Raw genomic sequence first — 13758 nt, 5'->3', positions numbered from 1 at the left:
CTAACATTGCTTGCCAGACTGTGGACCAAACAACCAACCTATACCAACTGACAGAGTGACTTAAGGTAATAAATGTATCAGAAGCATGTTCCTGAGTGGTGACACTACTGATATTGAATGTGGTCCACAGTACATTTATACCTGACAGTTCCAGTTAGAATCAAAGGTTCCTATTTTTGGATTTTGCCATACGAAAAAAGCAAGTGGTTTGATATCAAATCAAATAAATGGACCCAATAGCACTCGAAGGGTCAATAATTCCCTTTTGCACAAGCACTGTACTTTATCCAACATAGTTTCTGGTTGATTGTGGACAGTATTGCTCCTTTGTGTTGAAATTAGACAGGAAAACATGCATAAATCATTTCTTTTTACATGGTAGTCAATGGGAAATTGTGTCACCATCTATTTCAGCATATTTCATTATTTCCACCAATGGGATTTCTTAGGACTTTTCATATGTTATAAGTAACATATTTATGAGACTAAAACAGTTGAAAGAGTTTCTGTTGCAATTTGTCCACACCTTTTCTTTTTTCTTTTTTTTTAACACAGAATGACTATACTTAAACAGACTGTACTATGGTGTGTGTGTGTGTGTGTGTGTGTGTGTGTGTGTGTGTGTGTGTGTGTGTGTGTGTGTGTGTGTGTGTGTGTGTGTGTGTGTGTGTGTGTGTGTGTGTGTGTGTGTGTGTGTGTGTGTGTGCGTGCGCGTGTGCATGCGTGTGCATGATTGAAATTGATCACCGAGGAAATGAGTGCTTTAATGAATTCTGAACAGTAACATTTGTTGTGTGTTTGTATACTGCTTTGTATTGATCTTGCCTGCTTTTTGCCACCCCTAACACACACACACACACACACACACACACACACACACACACACACACACACACACACACACACACACACACACACACACACACACACACACACACACACACACACACACTATTCCTCACCCTCTTTATTTGTCTTTTTCCATCTGTCTCATCAATTCATTTTGGCTGTGTGTGTGTCAAATAACTAGAAAATCACAAAGCAAAATTCATCAAAAACTCAATTTGTAGACACACTGGTTTTCAGATCACATTCAATGACTCGGATGTTCCTTTCTAGAGGCCCTGACGGCACTTGAGTTGGGACAATTATTTTTTTATTAATAGACTGTGTTCAGCCCGGACATGAGCTCATTGTACTTCTGTCCTTTCACTGACAATCAAAGGCAATTGTTCAACTCTCATCACATCTCTGAAGACTGGAAAGTTTGGAGTGAAAATGTGGGTACCCGATAGCCAGGTGGGTAGGGCACATACTGTGTGTGTCTGTGTGTGTGTGTGTGTGTGTGTGTGTGTGTGTGTGTGTGTGTGTGTGTGTGTGTGTGTGTGTGTGTGTGTGTGTGTGTGTGTGTGTGTGTGTGTGTGTGTGTGTGTGTGTGTGTGTGCGTGCGTGCGTGCGTGCGTGCGTGCGTGCGTGCGTGCGTGCGTGCGTGCGTGCGTGTGTGTGTGTGCGTGCGTGTGTGTGCGCGTGTTGTCAGGCTATGATGACAGCAAGTCCCCGGTTCGACTCCCGACCAGACCATTTGCTGCATGTCACTCTCCCATCCTCTCTCTCCAGCTTCCTATTTCAGTCCTGACCAAAAAGCAGATCTACCTAACCAGTTTTGAGCGTGTGGATCTGCTGTTTTCACTATTGTTGCAAATGTTTAGATTTTTGTTTTTGTCCATAATGACTGGGCTGGGCAGAGGTCCTACTTCCTCCCGGTGGGGGCTCCTCACTGGCCAGTGAAGGGAATTAATTGGCATAACGAGTAAGGTAGAAAAAGGGGTAAAAATAAAAAATAAATAAGGGTGTATTTCCTGTTGGAATCTTTCTCAAGCTGACAAATCTCTGCTATTAAAGCTATTTGTACTTTATCTCTCACATCATACATAATGATCCGTCCCTGAGACCCTGCATGGAAAGGGTGAGAACGTTAAAGACAGTTAAGAGCTGTTAGATTCTTTTTTTTTACCATTCTTTGATTTATTCACCCTTGAAGTCTTTCTCACAGCAGTGATGTGTGTTTTACTCTAGTGCATCAGGTCCAACTAGTTTTTGTAGCAGTTCTAATACATTTATTTTCACTTTTGTCAGTTTTCCAAAAGGTGTTATTTAAAGATATCACGGTATCATCACCTCTCTATGATTGTTCACTTCACCCGTAGGTGTGAATCCTGTGCACCATATGTAACTGCAACACACCTCTCTATACTAAATCCTAGTCTCTGGAGCCAGACTGTTGATAGCCACCCACTATTGATAATTTACAGTGTACTGCTCATTAGTTGAAGTGGTGCTGAATTCTTCACTCTCAAATGCTTTGAATTTGTGTGTGAAAACTGTAGTAGCCTCAGGCTTGTAAGCCCATCGCACCATGATACTGTACATCAGTAATAGTGCTTTTCTGTACCTGGCTTGTCCACAGCGGCACGCATGGGACTGTACAGCGGGAGTGGTTGGAGTGGGCAGCTACTTTACCACTGCGGTGGTGGTGGTTGGTGGTGGGTAGGTACTTTACCACTGCGGTGGTGGTGGTTGGTGGTGGGTAGGTACTTTACCACTGCGGTGGTGGTGGTGGTTGGTGGTGGGTAGGTACTTTACCACTGCGGTGATGGTGGTTGGTGGTGGGTAGGTACTTTACCACTGCGGTGGTGGTTGGTGGTGGGTAGGTACTTTACCACTGCGGTGGTTGGTGGTGGGTATACTTTACCACTGCGGTGGTGGTGGTTGGTGGTGGGTAGGTACTTTACCACTGCGGTGGTGGTTGGTGGTGGGTAGGTACTTTACCACTGCGGTGGTTGGTGGTGGGTATACTTTACCACTGCGGTGGTGGTGGTTGGTGGTGGGTAGGTACTTTACCACTGCGGTGGTGGTGGTTGGTGGTGGCTAGTACTTTTCCACTGCGGTGGTGGTGGTTGGTGGTGGCTAGTACTTTTCCACTGCGGTGGTTGGTGGTGGGTAGGTACTTTACCACTGCGGTGGTTGGTGGTGGGTAGGTACTTTACCACTGCGGTGGTGGTGGTTGGTGGTGGGTAGGGACTTTTCCACTGCGGTGGTGGTGGTTGGTGGTGGGTAGGTACTTTACCACTGCGGTGGTGGTGGTTGGTGGTGGGTAGGTACTTTTCCACTGCGGTGGTGGTGGTTGGTTGTGGGTAGGTACTTTTCCACTGCGGTGGTGGTGATTGGTGGTGGGTAGGTACTTTTCCACTGCGGTGATGGTGGTTGGTGGTTGGTGGTGGGTAGGGACTTTTTTCACCAGAGCACCCTCCCCGGCACGACTTTGACTTGTTCCACCACTGCATAAAACAGAAGTCCCGCCCTGTAGACAATTTCTGCCATACCTGTTTTATAGGCTTTTGTCATCCTAAGATGAATTTTTCCCAACTAGTTCCTGTCTTGCTTACAGATTACAGTAGATAGACCTTTAATGGAAATTAGAGGGAAGTAATCAGTCACTTCCACGGTACGCTTTCCATAATTGTATGTATACGGGTGCGGTTGTCATGCAGGCGTCTCAGGCCGAAAATAGCCGATGTACAAGAGCTCGAGCTTGTAACAGCTATTTCCAGCGTTTGACGCTGGCAACACAGCCAAGTATAAATGAAGCTTAATTTCTACTGTGAGAGCCCAGCCATGGCTCATGGCACTTACTCAGCTAGGATCCATGCCTTGAGCCATGGCTCATCTCTCACAGTATAACTTTAGAAGCCGTTAATCTCCCCTGAGTGTAGAGGATGATCTCCAGTGGTGGTAAGTAACTAACTACATTAACTCAATACAAGTAGTCATTACATGAGTACAGTTTTGAGGTACTTTTACTTCACATCAGTACTTCAATACTTGATACTTCTACTCTACTGGAAGTATTATTTTTAATACCAATACTTTTGTACTTTTACTCAAGTCAAATTTTAAATACAAGACTTGTACTTGTAACAGGGTATTTTTTTACGGATTGGTATTACTTAATGCCACAACTTATTCCACCCTGAGTACTTCTTCCACCCTGTGACACATAATCAGAGAAGTGGGAAAATATATCATCCTCTCTCTCTGACATCTCATTGTCAAGCTCAACTCGCTGTGTCACTCATTGACAGGTTGGTGTTTGCAGCTCATCTTAGGTCTCATTATGAGCTCTGTCACCTGGAGGAGAGTCACCAGTCACCAGCAATACAGAGACACAATTGCATTTCCATCAACCTGTTTTTATGCACATTTTGGATTTTGCACATAAATTCCTGAACGGAAACACTTGAAAATTTGAAAAGAATCTGGGCTTTATCAAAATGTGCTAATGGGGGATGGAAACACTTGCCAAATAGATTTTGAGTAAGTAGAAGTAGAAGCCACGTCGGGTTTAATAACCAAGCCCATGTGCCTATGCGCCCACATTTCAACTATAGGCCTACCAAAGAATACATTCTGATGATAAATTTAGGCTAATGAATGCCACTGTAATTTCGTGGACACGTTCTATAAAGTACACTTTAATATAAGATCTTAATAAGATCATCTCTCATCATAATACTCACCTTCATGAATGAGTTTAATGTGTGCAATTTACAGCTCCATTAATTAAAGTCTCGCACTTATTCTGTGATGCTTTTTGTCCTTATATGTAGCAGTTAATAACTATCCATCTTTGAAACTTAACTTTGAGCAAAATAAAGTTTGTTTTCAGTCAAGGAGACAAGGATCAAGGCAACCGTGGGCAAGCCAAAACGCTGTGGCTATCTTTGCGCAGTTTGGCTCACCATTATATAGTAATAACTTGGGTGCTCAGGTTGGCAAAATACGCCAGAATTGGTACTCTACCGGTGGTGAGAATCGACCCAATTCAATATTGTTCTTGAAAAGTTGGCTACTATTTCCAGAGAGCCTGATTTAATTGCGTTTCTCTGCGCAACCAGTGGGCTTCACAATGGGCAACCAGGCAGTACAGATCATTATATTTTCGGACAAAAGGATGTAAAATATGAATTCATGGCAAAAATATGCGTCATATTTTAAGGCCAACACGTCCATGGGCCAATTACCGTGGATGCTTTGATGGGTTATCACTGAATATCTTGTATTCTGTCAGGGAGGAGATGGGAAGCCAGTGCAGTAAATGGAGGATGGGTGTGATGTGCTCGTATTTACGCACTCTCATCAGGATCCTAGCGGCGTTGTTCTGGATGTATTGGGGCTTTTGGATGCTCTAGCTAGGGATGAGAAGTGCGTTGCACTGGCTAATTAAAGGACGCGTGCTTCACCTTCTGAATGAATGACAAACGTACATGATGCACCAAGGCCCTACCAGCATCGGCTAATTAAACGACATGGACTTCTCTTCCTGAATGAATGACAACATGCACGACTGCACTGAGCCCTGCACCGGCTAATTAAACAACATGGACTTCTCCTCCTGAATGAATGACAACATACTGTACATGCCTGCACTGGGCCTTCACGTGCACTGGCTAATTAAACAACATGGACTTCACCTCCTGGCTCTGTGATAGGCTGGGGATTAGGCCTTTAACAAGGGAGCACACAGAATAGTAGAGGCTATCGGAGCAGTGTGCATCAGCATTCAGTAAACACGTCTTGATATGATACATGCTGCCTGGGTGTACAATATCATTTTTTTATGTGTAGTGTTCCTCTGGTGCACAATTACCTTCACCCATGAGATGGGTCTTTTTGTCAGCTTCTCACATGGCATGCGAGATAAACGTTACTCACGTGTGAAATGTCTCATTCATGTCCACAAGTTTGTTTGTTGGTATTCCACTGCGCTTTGACCACCTGGTACATTGACCTAGTCATCTCTAAATATTTATGTAAGGAAAGCTGTGCAGACTGTTTCGACCGTCAGCCTCAGGTCTTCTTTCCCCGCTTATTTTGCCAAGCTCATTCCCTTGGCTGTAGTTTCGCTATAGCAGGTAGGGAAATTGGGGATTCTCTCTCTCTCTCTCTCTCTCTCTCTCTCTCTCTCTCTCTCTCTCTCTCTCTCTCTCTCTCTCTCTCTCTCTCTCTCATTTTTATATATATATATATATATATATATATATATATATATATATATTCCTTGGCCTGCTGGTAACACACACAAGAAAACATGCTGATTGGTCTATCACTTTGTGAGATCAGCTGTGAGCCTGTGAACGCACACACGCACGCACGCACGCAAGCGCACACACAATAGACCTGGATAATTCAGTTCTATATTTACTTTTAACAAGGAAAGTTTTCAGTGCTTGTTGCAGTACCACAAGAAGTAGACTACGACTCTGATACGTGATATGGCAACTCTAGCGCATTTCTGCATATTTCTGTGGACTTTCACTGCCTCTCTAGGATTAGCATTTCACTAGCATCTTAAGGGATACAGTGACTCAATTACTTATGCATGGGGTTGATGATGATAGCGCTGTGGAGCATGGATGGCTGGCCGTCGCGCTACCTTTCCCTCTGAGACTGTAGTCGTCGTGTGGGGTTTTATAGTACAAAATGAATTTCACATGCCTTTTACTTTGTGATTGGTACTGCTGACAATAAACTTTAACTTGCATGTACATTAGCATAGAACAGCCTTTCCCAAACTTTTTAGACAACACACTATCGTGGAATTCTGGATTAATCAGTAATTGATGAGGAAATAGGAGTCGAGACAATATTCTAGGTGGCGATCGTTATGCTTTAATTTACATGATATCATGGGGAGAAGTATGTTAGTCTGACACAGATTGGTGGTAAGGTAGTTCTGCCAACGAGCACAGGGCTCAAACCATAGTTATACTAGCTGCTACAAGGACAAGCTGAACCAGGCTGTAACTAAAATAATTGCTATCAGGTCTATAGCTGTGACATCTTGGTTTCTACAGGCTACCCAAATATCATGTCATATCATAATGTATAATGTAAGTACTGTAAGTGATGGTAAAATATAAAGGTTAGATATAAACAACCATAATAGCATAACACAATTTCTTCCTCAGCACCCACTTACCAGGTTGATACACACACCTAGAAGAAGAAGAATACTTCATTTTAAGTTAAATAAAATCATAATCTGAACGAGGCCTTTTGTAAAGTAAAAGGCTGTTTTTAAAATGTTATTGGCATCAATACTAGCAGTATACCAAAGTAAAACATTTTTGTTTTTAAATAGCAGATCTATTATGCTTGGTTATTTAAAAGAAATGAGTATAAAATATTTGCCTCTAAGAAAGGTAGAAGTATAAAGTGTCAAAAATGGAAATACTAAGTAAACTAAAAGTACATAAATGTTACTTTCCACCATGCACTGCATGCAGCTGTAGCTTCTATCAACTACTATGAAGTCAGTTCTGGCGAAAGGTCCTATACAGTGAAAGTTTAGATTTTACTATTCTTATAGTCTCCATCTTGCAGTCCCATTAATTCATTTAGTGTGTTCAGCCAGGTCCTAGCACTGTGCTGTTCCACAGACTACAGCCCAAAATGAAGCCATTCCTCACTCTGCTCCTTGATCAAACACAGTTCAATCAAAGGCCTGCACTCTGTGTGTGTGTGTGTGTGTGTGTGTGTGTGTGTGTGTGTGTGTGTGTGTGTGTGTGTGTGTGTGAGAGTGTGTGTGCGCGCGTGCGCGCACGTGCGTGTGCGTGCAGAAGCCAATGTGCTTGGTAGAGATAACGGAACAGAGCCAACAAATATGAAATAACAAGGAAGCCATTTGCTCCTGAAGGAAAATGAGAGACTAATTTACTGTCACAAGGTGATTTCTCAGGTTTTTGTGTGTGCTTGTGTGTACGTGCGTGCGTGCATGTGTGTTGATCTTTCTGGCTGACCTTACCAGCAACAGAGTCATCTGAAGCCCAACTCTTAACAAATCCAATTGAGCCCTGTCGGACCTGCTCTTCTAGATGTGTGTGTGTGAGTGTGTGCGTGCATGCATGTGTGTGTGTGCACGCGCATGCATTTGTCTTCTCCTCAAACCATTTTATACACCTGTAATAGTTGCAAATTGTAAATGGTCCGTCTCACCGCAGGGTAGATGAGTGATATTGTGTTCTTGGTTTGTTTATCTTTTTGTAGTTAATTGTTCTAATAATTCATGTTAGTATTCTGAGGCATCTAGTTTGAGGTAGTCAACAGGGTCTCAGCTGATAACAACTGACGAAGAATGGATAGCCGAAACATTTGTACAGTAACTTAACCACTTAAACCCCAGGATCCTTATTGTGGGGAAGGCTTTTGCAGAAAACTTTCAGCGAAAGCCTTCCCCACAATAACAGAAAAACAGTAAAGACCCTAGTATAGAGCCCTGAGGTACTCCGCTCAACCATATAGGGTGTAAGTGGTTAAGGCATAATGGAGAAATAAAACCGACCTTGCCATTGTTCGTTTTGCTTTTTGAGGACAACGCACCAGAAGAGTCAGAGCACAGTGGTAACATGAAACAGTTCATCGTTAAACTTCTGAACCATCCACTGTCCTGCTGATAGGAATGATCAGCAGGACAGTCCATCTAGACTAGAGGCCAATGGATTTGAACAGTCACATATAGCTTCATGCGTAATAGCACAGAGAGCCGTGAGACTCACACTCACTCACTCTTTCCCTGCAACCATGCTTACATACTGCTGCACTGCACGTGCATAATGAATGTATTTGCGTGTGTGTGTGTGGGGGGGAATTATACAGTATTTGAATGTATGTGTGCTTCATGCTTCAAGAGAAGTGATGAAGTCATGTAAACCTGTAAACCTTGTCACGTAGGTTTACAGGTGTAAAAGAGTGGGTGAAGCTCCCAATAAGCTAAATAGTTTGCTAATAGCAAATAAGAAGGAAACAAAACAATGTCAAATACACACGAGATGCATGGTCAGAATAGAACATAAAAATGAGGTGGATTATCTCTTGTACAAGTGTTGGAGACATCATGTAGCAGCATTATTGCATACAGAGGGATGGTCTTCCTGCTAGGCCTTGGGCCTGTCTCACCTCCAACGGTGCCCATGGTGGACTATGCATGGCAGGGTGTGTCCTCTCCCCTGAGCCAGGCCTTGAACCTGACCGCATACCCAAAAAAAAAGTTTTGCTCAGGGTCTTCAGCTGGGGACCACCGTTCATGGATGTTTCGCCCCTTATCCAGAACATCTCCTGGTGGTGGGGCAGTGAGCAGGGACGTCTCCCTGACGCTCCCTGCAGCTCAACTTATGTTATCTTGTCGTCTCAGCCCTGAGCCAGTGGCTTGCTTTCTCTGCTTCCTCTGAGAGTTCTTTGGTGACTTTGCTCAGTCTGGAAACGTCAGTGTGTATGTATAATGTGTATGTTGTGTGTGCATGTGTGTAAATAGTACTTGTTAAGTATTATGCATCATTGCCCCAGCTCATGTGCATGCATGCATTTGTATATGGTGCATAAATATGCATTATGTACAGTATTCAGCAACAGAATTTCCCCCAAGGGATCAATGAAGGTCTATCCACCTATCACTCGAGTCCTTGTATTTCAGTTTGCATACAATAGTGTGTGTGTGTGTGTGTGTGTGTGTGTGTGTGTGTGTGTGTGTGTGTGCGTGTGCGCACGTGTGTGCTCTCCACAGCGATAACCCGCACACCTTCAGCGTGTGTGGCTGTGACCTTCCTCTCGTTCATTAAGCTCGTCGTCCAATAAGCCGATGTTATGATTGTTAATTATTGAGACACTACAGAGAACGGACACACACTCTCTAATAATGAGAAGTGGACCAGTATATTGTGTGTGTGTGTGTGTGCGCTCTTTTGATGTGTGGAGGTGGAATGTATGTGTGTGCAGTTTCTCTCATCGACTCCTTCACAATATGGTGTTTCACATGGACAACTTAATTGTAATGGTTGTTGAGGTATCATTAAGACTATTTTATGTAATGAGTTACCACACAGAATCAGAATCAGAATCAGTTTTATTGTCACATCACAGGTTTACAAGGTAAAAAAGTGGGTGAAATTCGTTTTTGTACATCGTTCCCATCGCAACGTTAATTTCCATAGAAAGAAGAGGGGGGGGGGGGGGGGAGAAGAAGAGGGGTGGGGGGCAAGTGGGAAGGAGATCAAAACAAGAGAGCAACAGAAGGCCAGACAAGTTATCTACATATTTACAAAGTACCTGAGATAATAAAAAACTAAGGTGCCTGAGCATAGCAGCAATGTATGTATACTGTGCATGTTATACTTATACTGTGCATGATATACATATGGACGTTAAGGTGCTTAGAGAAAAAAGAGCACAATAAAAAAGACAAAAAAGTCAGTGCGTTATACATGGGATTAAGGTGCAAAAGGTCAGTGCGTGTCCACCTAGGGTGGACTGACCCTAGTATAATCCGCAAGTAGCTCCATGAGGGAGTGCAACAAAAAAGTCATTTGTACCTGGTGTAGTCCACAGGTGTGTCCGAGGGGGAGCTAAGTCCAAGTCATTGTCCCTGGTATAATCCACAGGTGTGTTCAGGAAGAGCCAGAAAAGTTTTGCACCGCCTGCTGTCAGGCTGCTGAACAAGGCTTATGCCTCATTCAGCATCCTGACAGCAGCCGGATTAAAACTGCACCAGTACCTGGTGGTGGAACTCTTGATACTGCGGTAGAGCCCCTTGCCCGGTCGCGGTCGTTGTAGGGGTTTGAACAGTCTGTGACTTGGGTGGTGCTTGTCCTTGATGATGCGCTTGGCTTTGACCACGCACCGCTTTTTGTACAGTTCCTGGAGCGCTGGGAGCTCGATTCCCATTATCCGCTCTGCCGATCGCACTACTCGCTGTAGGCTGATCTTTTCTCGGGCAGTGCAGTTCCCGTACCAGGCCGTGACACAGCCTGTTAGGATGCCTTCAACAGAACTGTTGTAATACAGCCTGAGGATGCGATGTCCTACTCCGAGCTTCTTCAGGCGGCGGAGCCAGTACAGTCGCTGCTGAGCCTTTTTCCTCACGTGTGTGGTGTGCGTCTCCCATTTGAGGTCCTCCTCGATGTGTACTCCGAGGAACTTGAACTCGCTGACCCTTTCCACTGCAGCACCGTCGATGAGGATGGGCGCATGGTCTCTCCGCGGCCTCCTGAAGTCCACGATCAGTTCTTTGGTCTTGTCGACGTTAAGAGAGAGGTTGTTCTCCCGGCACCAGCGTGCCAGTGAGTTGATCTCCTCTCTATAGTCAGACTCGTCGTTGTTGACGATTCGGCCTATCACTGTCGTGTCGTCCGCGTACTTTATGATGGTGTTGGAGACATGTGTGGCTATGCAGTCATACGTGTACAGGGAGTAGAGGAGAGGGCTCAGCACGCATCCCTGGGGTGCTCCGGTGTTGAGGGTCAGGGGGTCGGATGTGATGCTGCCCATTCTCACCACCTGATGTAGGTTGGACAAGAAGTCCTGTATCCAGTCGCACATGCTTGGGTGTAGCCCTAGGTCTCTGAGCTTTTTGTCAAGTATTGCTGGGACAATGGTGTTGAATGCTGAGCTGTAGTCCACGAACAGCATACGTACATATTTGTCCTTCAGCAGCTTGTTGTCCATGTGCGAGAGGACGGTGTGGAGAGCCATGGCAATAGCGTCGTCGGTGGATCTGTTTTTGCGGTATGCATACTGCCACGGATCCAGCGAGGCAGGTAGCGTGGAGCTGATGTATTCCCTCACCAGTTTCTCGAAGCACTTGCTGACGATTGGGGTGAGAGCGACAGGTCTCCAGTCGTTCAGGCATGTCACTTTGGCCTTTTTGGGAATGGGCACAATGGTTGACATTTTGAACCCTGCAGGGACCACAGCCTGGGAGAGAGAGAGGTTAAAGATGTCAGCGAAGACACCCGCCAGCTGGTCTGCACATGCCTTAAGGACCCGGCCTGGAATCCCATCAGGTCCGGCTGCCTTGTGGATGTTGACCCGTGCGAAGGCTGTACGCACTTCTCTCTCCGAGATGGTTAGAGGGTTCTCCTCTGCTGGTGCTGCTGATGGCCCCGCTTGGCCCCGCCTCATTGAGAATGACTTTTAAACATTTGGTTGCATTGCAAGTTTTTAACAGTTTGCTTATACTGTCATGTATTATGTTTTCATGTTATGTGATGTAATGTTTTTTTGTGTGGACCCCAGGAAGAGTCGCTGCTAAGGTAGTAGCTAATGAGGCTCAATAAACAACAACAACAATTGTGGACATTGTGTGATTTTACACCAGTGGTTTTGAACCTTATTTGAGCTCTGGACCACTAGCATATTCAACAACAACAGTGCTCAAAGACCAGCCCACCCCACCTCCCCACAACAATAGATACATTTAGTATAATAAGGCACAACACAGTCATTTAAATGTTACAGTATATTAAAAAGTATCAATATTTAACAATCATTATCTTAAAATCGTGCACCAAAAATAGCCAATCTACAAGCTCACAATGTCTCCTTGTGACGTAGTGTGAGCTTTTACCTTGGCTATTTTTGGTGCATGACACCGCACACAATTATTTATAAATACGACTTTATTCAATATCATTTAAACATATTTCTTGATACATTCAACGAAAGTACAATATATGTTTTTATACATTTTAATTCATTTTCCCATTGACCACCTGTAATCATGCCATGGACCAGTAGTGGTCCGTAGACCACTGGTTGAGAAACAGTGCTTTACAAAGAAGGACTCTCCTCTCCTCTCCTCTCCTCTCCTCTCCTCTCCTCTCCTTCCCTCTCCCCCTCCCTCTCCTCTCCTCCCAAGTGTATTGTTTCTGTTACTTATTCTTCTCAACTTTTCCTCATTATTTATGAAGACACAGTGGGAATTGGCACAGAGAAATGGAGCGAGAGAGAGACAGACCAAATACACACAGAGTACATTTGCTTTTCAAATCCTGCTCTGTGATCGATAGAGCATGTCTCACACTGTGGAATCACAGATACACAGCAGCTAGTTTGACTTTCTTGATCAGAGAAACCTTTTCATTGTGAGATGCTGAGAGCAGACGTTGAAACGGAATGCATTTTCGCATGTCTGTTTACAGTTACTGGAATCTCTTTGATTGTTTTAGCATGAACTGCAGAGACAGACATTATTATATTCTCTCTGTATGTGTAGGTATATATATATATATATATATATATATATATATATATATATATATATATATACACACACACACACACACACACACACACACACACACACACACACACACACACAGTGGTGGCAAATAACGTATAAAGTACTGTACTTAAGTTTTTCGGTCATTGATTTTGGACTTTGTGTGTGAGATGACTTTGAACCTTTTTTGTTTTGTTTTTTGTTTCTTGTAAAGTCCACACAATTGTTTTGATTTGTTGTGAAAAAGAAAAAAAAGACAGAAATAAACCATTCATTCATTCATTCATTCATTCATTCATTCAAGTACAATTTAGAGGTATTTTTACTTTACTTGAGTATTTCCCATTTTCAATAATTTTACTTCTACTCCACTACTTTTACAACACTACAATTATTTGAAAACTTTAGTTATTAGTTACTTTGTAGATTTTGATTATTATTTAAAAAACATACATTAACCACTTCAGACCTATATATAATGACTATTTGAAAATAGCCGATCTACAAGCTCACAACGTTTATGCAACTGTATTGTTTTACATGTCCAGAAACAATACATGTAACATGTTCTTACTCTCTCTCTCTCTCTCTCTCTCTCTCTTTCCATTCTTCTCTCCCTCCAGCTGCCCTTTTCCTTCTCCGTTCTC

Source organism: Gymnoscopelus braueri (genome assembly GCF_963280865.1).
Source record: "Gymnoscopelus braueri genome assembly, chromosome: 3".
In the NCBI taxonomy this organism is placed as follows: Eukaryota; Metazoa; Chordata; class Actinopteri; order Myctophiformes; family Myctophidae; genus Gymnoscopelus; species Gymnoscopelus braueri.
The sequence above is the reverse complement of the archived record's forward strand: the minus strand, read 5'-3'. Positions refer to the sequence as shown.